The 6,288-nt window shown below is 30.7% G+C and overlaps 1 protein-coding gene across 1 annotated transcript in view; it reads left to right on the top strand.

The window, feature by feature from the left end:
- The first annotated feature begins 469 nt into the window (after positions 1-469).
- Positions 470-6,288, top strand: part of LOC117166820 (alpha-tocopherol transfer protein-like) — a 51,809-nt gene continuing 45,990 nt past the window's right edge. The window contains exon 1 of the mRNA XM_033351144.1: positions 470-671. The gene's annotated coding sequence lies outside the window, so the exon portion shown is untranslated. The remainder of the gene's footprint in view (positions 672-6,288) is intronic.

Genomic DNA, 6,288 nt, shown 5'->3' with positions numbered 1-6,288 from the left:
ATCTCTTTAGTTGAAAATTCGACAATTTTATTGAAAATGCAATATCTCTTAAGTTGAAATGTTAGAAATTTAAAGAGTTTTATATTGTTTTCAATATGGTAATTTTATTCATTTTATTAAAAAGAATTCATTCTTCTATTTTCTTGTCAAATCACCTAATTTTCCCTGTTTTGAGAGTATTATGATCCTATGAAAGTTTTCTCGATCGGACTTTGATCAGAAAGATTCCGCTCTCCAGCAAAAAGCCGTCGACCGTGGGGCTGCGCCTTCTTTTGCTGATGTTTCTTCTTCTCAGCATCGCGATCTGAAATCTCTAATCGATTTCATGTTCGATCAGCTGGTATTGTCAATCGCAACCATAGTTATTATCACGTCACTGTGTCGTATAGATTTTCGATTGAGGGGAGGCCCGAGGTTCAGAGCTCAAATGGGCCCCTTCCCGTCCCGTTTATATACCAGCTACACTCGCTTACCCCGACTGGTCATCAGATCCGTGGCGATTCTCTAACGTTCTCGCGACCGCGTGTAATCTGTCGTCATCGTCGCCACCGTCGTCGTCGTCGCCGTCGTCGTTCCGACGTTCTGACAGTGCAGCAGTTCAGCAAGTGCAAACGTTCGGATCCGTTCCTTTGCCTTCTTCTGGTACACGCGGCTCGCTAATCAATAGACAGGTGAGTCCACCAACCTTCAGGCGGTATTTCAATTTAAATTCCCTGGGGCTCTTTCTGTTTACGAATTAGCCCACACCAATCAATCGAGTGTCAAGGCAACCGAAGGTCACCTTTAGCCTCAATTTAAAACATTTTTGGTTTGGAAAACCCGGCCTTATTATAAATATGCAAGATAAAAAGCGATAATGAAAAATAGAATCTAGGATATCTTCAGTCCTTTGGATTACAGATGAAGAAATCATCAAGCATCATTCATTCTTCTATTTTGATCATCTCTTGTATTTATTATAAATTTCTTTAACACGTTTCTTTTTGCATTAAAATTTGGTTTTTTATTAGTGCAAGTCATTTTGATTCGCGAACTACTTTACCGTCTATGGTTGATCGATTCCTGGTTTGTGCAAACGTAAATAATAAGAACAGGAAAAGCGGTGCCAGCGTCATCATTCGCGGAATGCAGGAAATGAAAATGTTAATATTTTCCAATCGGTAAATGTCTAATGCCGGTTGCCAAAAAATTGGTTTCTTTTCAATTTGATATTAAATAGTGATAATTGAAGCCGTTTTTTAAAAAAAGCTTAAGTAGTATCTTTTTTAAACTAAAAATAAATACGCAAAAACATAATTTAGAAATAAAGATATAAATTATTTCTGATTAGTTTAAAAATTTATTACAATGTATGATGATTATGGAATAGGGATCTAACTAATTTTTTAAATGTACGTTGATATTACGTGTTAAAATCTAAACTGCAATAAAAATTCCCTAAATCTGAGCAAAAACAGAACAAAATTTAAACAACGCCAAATGACAATAATTGTATCAAATTAAAATATGAATTAAACCATTATAACCGTTGTTAAACAAAATAAAAGCTAAATCGTGAATTGTTATCTCACTGCCAAAAATAAATCTATATATCACGAAAAACGAAAAATTTTGTTAAATTCCACTAATGAAAGAAGTTAAACTAAGTTTAATTTTGTTTATAAGATCAAATTTTTCTGTACACTTACAAAGTCTAAACTCTTAAAATAAAAACAGGTCCAGGAAAATTAAAATAACATGTAGAACCGGAAGGCAAGTAAAAAATTATTTTTAACTATCGGAAAACATAAACAAAAAATGCATCGTGGAAAAGGGATCTTAGCAGAAATATTTATGTTTGTATTTATTCACTTTTGTATTTATCTTGAAATTGATATCTTAGTGGGTAGGTTCCTTTTGGACAAATAGTTCTAATTGTTGAGCACATTTTCTATAACAAGTTCAACTATCATCCTATTATTACTTTATCGGTAGGAAGGGCTTTTGGTAAAACCTCAAGACTTTAAAAGAATTCTCAATTTGCTTTACTTTTTTCTCTCTACTCAAATGCGAACATTTTGTTTCAAAGAAGTTTCCATGAAAATCAAGAATGTTTTATTTAACTTGCTTAATTATGCTTAACTATTGCTTAACTATGTTTTATTCCACAAAATTTCGACTAATCAATTAATGAAATATTTCTCTGGCAAGTAGTCCTTGGAAGCAGAAAAGAAGGGAACATAAAATAATAATTTAGGTACCCATAAGATTAATCACTACATCTCGAACAAGTCACTAAGAAAAATTAATTGAATGAATTTCTATTGCAGTAATTAGTACATCTCCCTCATTTAATTTAATTTATTGGATAACGTTTCGTGTGAACCAAATATCAAAAGTATTTCCTAATAAGTGCATTTGTGTCGTTAACCCTCTACCGCCCACAGTGACATATATGTAACGTTTGGAAGACTTGAGTTTTTTTAAATATGACTTTGAGACGAACAGCAATTTTTAACGCAAGGATTTACATGAAAGTCAGGACGGTAATGAGTTAGAATTTTAGTTTTGTATACACTCCGCCATAGGAATAATATGCCTAAATATCTCATAATTCAGAAAAAAAGAAAATTTTAAGGGCGGTAGAGGGTTAATTGTACCGAGCTTTTCTAGAAGAATCGTTAAAAAGGTCAAACTTTATCACAATAATTGAAATAAGTTAGTTTTTACAGAGTTTACAAATTAATACGATTTTCTCCTTACGAATCCTGGCAATTTTAAATAGCAAGCTTTCAAGAATATGTAATTTTAACTGATATCCTCTAGAATATGGAAGCCCTGTTCACCCTTAAACGGCCAAAACGCCACTACCGGTGCACTGCTTTTCAACGGCCAATAACTAAGACTATTCGACACTAGAAAAAATTGAGACACATATATTTTTATTGCTTAAGATCTTCTCTTTCCGACGGTGCCAATGAAATTCCTCAAAAAAATTTCTTATTATCCCAAAATGCAGTTTAAACAAAAAAAAACGTGATTTTTCGTGTCTATTTTTTTTGTGAACCATTTTCCAAAGCTTACATGTAAACTTTATCTTTCGTTTATTTTTTTACGGTGAATCTTTCACCTGGTATCGATCCATCGATTCAAAGATGAAAGATTCATCGTAACAAAAATTAACCTCCCCAGATAAACGTCACATGAATCGCAGATATTTTCCGATTTTTAACCGTGTCTGGATAATCTTTCGTCTTATAATCGCTCCATTTTTATTCGAGATGTAGCGAAAATTGCGATGCCAGCGCTATCTATCATTGTTTGACTTTATTTAATTTGAGAGAAATGGGGATTCCCATCTGTCAGTTGGTTTTTGTGCTTTTTGCTAAATTGTATTTAATAAGTTCTAATTCGTTTATAATAGTGAAATTTATTTCGGAAGAGATATATTAGCAAGAACAATTTTTTTCTAATTTTCTGTTGTTGATTCTACATGTTTTACCCAAATTTGCTCACTTCGACGAGTTCAGAATTATTTTCCTAACCTCGGTGAAACTTTCGCCGAAATATGTTTAATTTTCAACTGATGCAAGTCTTTCCTGGAAAAAATTTTAATTTTTGTTTTTTCTGTGTTGTTTTAAATCAAAGTCAAAGTCCCGATTTATAGCTTGAATTCACTTATATTTTGCCGTTTTCACATTGTTGCTAAGGACGCCGTAGCAGATGACAGCTTTTATTCCATCGTAGGATAAACTTTCGCAAAATAGCATATAAACTTTAACAGCGGGAAATTTTACATGCAACAAAATTTAACTTTAGTTTTTTCTGTGAGGGTGTAGGTGCCATTACAAGTGCAAACCTTTCTTTTCTCATTCTATTTTTACAATAAAAGTTTTAAATGATAATTAATAAACGTTCATAAAGTTAATACTTTAATTTTTAAATTATTCAACCGAGAAACGTTTATTCTGAATAGATCAACGAAAGAGTATTTTATAGAATTTTAAATCTTTTTTTCGGACGGTTTTTATTAAAATAAACATAAAAACTGTAAGAAAAAAATATTTAAAATTCTATAAAATACTCTTTCGTTGATCTATTCAGAATAAACGTTACTAGGTTGAATAACTTAAAAATTAAAGTATTAACTTTATGAACGTTTATTAAATATTATTTAAAACTTTTATTGCAAAAATAGAATGAGAAAAGAAAGGCTTGCACTTGTAATGGTTGAAAACATAAATAACAATGAGCATGAAGCATTGTTTGTTAGAATTACCAAATATTACTGACATCTGAATAGCCTAAAAATCAGTCGATGACTGCCGACATTGGTCGACGGTTTTATGACGTACTGACGATTCAAACCGTAATAGTGGCGCATCTCTCCGACAGTAAATTTATTCACGAGTATTAAAAAAAAAAATTCAGTTCGGTTGAAAATTTTACGAGTCGTCGATTATTTGCACGAACAAATCCAAAATACCCCACTGTGCGACGAGACGCTTCGATAAAAATGACTGTTTTTAACATGAAACAGAGGTAGCTTCGATAGTCTAATATAACCATTATCTACAAATTTAGGGTTGATCACATTCCGTACGAGTCTTCAATGTCGATAAGTCACTGAAATTTTGGAACTTGTCTTCTTCAGAAATTACTATTATTATTCTGCAGGTAGTAAAGCATTCTAAGTAAAAGAGAAACGGCACGAAGAGACGAGCGAATTTTTATTTTTATGTTTATAATTATAATTTATTTTTAATTTTAAAAATACCAATTTCCGACATCGAACACTAATAACGTTAAAAATTGTTCAAATATTTTAAATCTTGTTCAAATTATAATGATATTTTTTGTAATGCCCATCTTTAAGTAAAAGGCCAACGTAACTTAAATTTGTTCAAATCTATTCATCTTTTTTTAAGTGCAGTAATTTTCAAATATCAATTTCAAATTTCGACAAAAAACACTAACTCAATCGAAAATTGTTCGAGCTTGTAAATTTTCCTATTTTAAACAAAAATCACTGGATTTAAAGGTAATGACATTTTCTTTGAAAATACCAATTTTAGGTAAAACCCGTTAACAGAAGCTGAAGTTTTCAAAAATTGTAATGATTTTTATTTTCCTGTTACGTTATGTTAACGCTAACATAATCCAAAATCGTTTTTAAAAAACTTCATTTTTGTTTTAAAATATCTTTTTTTGTGAGTAAAATGCCAAAGTTACCTAAAATTGTTAAAAATAGTGGTTCTTTAAAATCTGATAATTTTTGTTTAAAAGAACCGATTTTGTGTGTGATTTATTAATATCAATTTTTTGTTTAAAACACAAACATTACCTACAATTCTTAAAAGTTGTGAATCTTCTTTAAATTCTAATTTCTTAATCAAAATATCCGATTTTCTGGGAAAGACTAACACATCCTAACATTTTTCTAAATTGTTAATCTTGTCCCAAATTTTATATTTGAGGATAAAATTGTTTTAAAAAAATACTAATATACAACGAAAAGCACTATCACAAAACATGTATAACATTCCTTTACAATAATTTATAAGATAATTTGAAATTTTTAATTTAACCACGAAAGTCTATTAAAAAGAGGTAATATTTCTCTATTCGTATATAATTTTCTGTAATTTTTCTAAAGGTATACGGATACACTCATGCAAAGAGCTACCCATACGAAGAACACACACAAGCTCATGGAAGACGCTCCACCTTCACTTCGATCAACTAAATGCCTGTAAAAGTGTCTAACCTATCAGACCTCTCTTTTCTTTTATACTTGAGTTTGCCTTACGTGCATGAGATGCGATTTTTTATTCTACTTATCTGAACTTCGGAATAATCACGCCTTTTCCAATTGAACGAAACTTTAGATAACACTCTAATAAATCTACAGTCCGAATTTGAAAACAATCATTAGAAAATAATCTTATCCATACACTACCTTAATCCTCGTGTTATTTAAAATCTCGAAAGAGATTGTTAATTTCTTGGAACTAAAATACAAATTCTTAGTAATTAAAAATGTCTTTATACTAAAATGGTTAATTTTTGGGACCCTGTAAAAGTCTGATCCAAAAAACGTTTAACCTATTTTGTAGAGCTTCGAAACGCTATTTTAAAATTTTGATTTTTTCCCAGATTAAAAATAAAAACTTATGAGAAAGAGCAAGTCTTAATCAGTTGGTAATATTATTTAGATTATGAAAAAATATTGGCATATGCAATTTTTTTCAAAATTCCGCAGTTAAAAATTATTAAATCTTCTGATAGTTGCTGTATTTCCAGTCAGAT

The sequence above is a fragment of the Belonocnema kinseyi genome, chromosome 2 (assembly GCF_010883055.1).
Source record: "Belonocnema kinseyi isolate 2016_QV_RU_SX_M_011 chromosome 2, B_treatae_v1, whole genome shotgun sequence".
In the NCBI taxonomy this organism is placed as follows: Eukaryota; Metazoa; Arthropoda; class Insecta; order Hymenoptera; family Cynipidae; genus Belonocnema; species Belonocnema kinseyi.
Note: the sequence above shows the minus strand (reverse complement) of the source record. Positions and strands in the feature narration are given on the sequence as shown.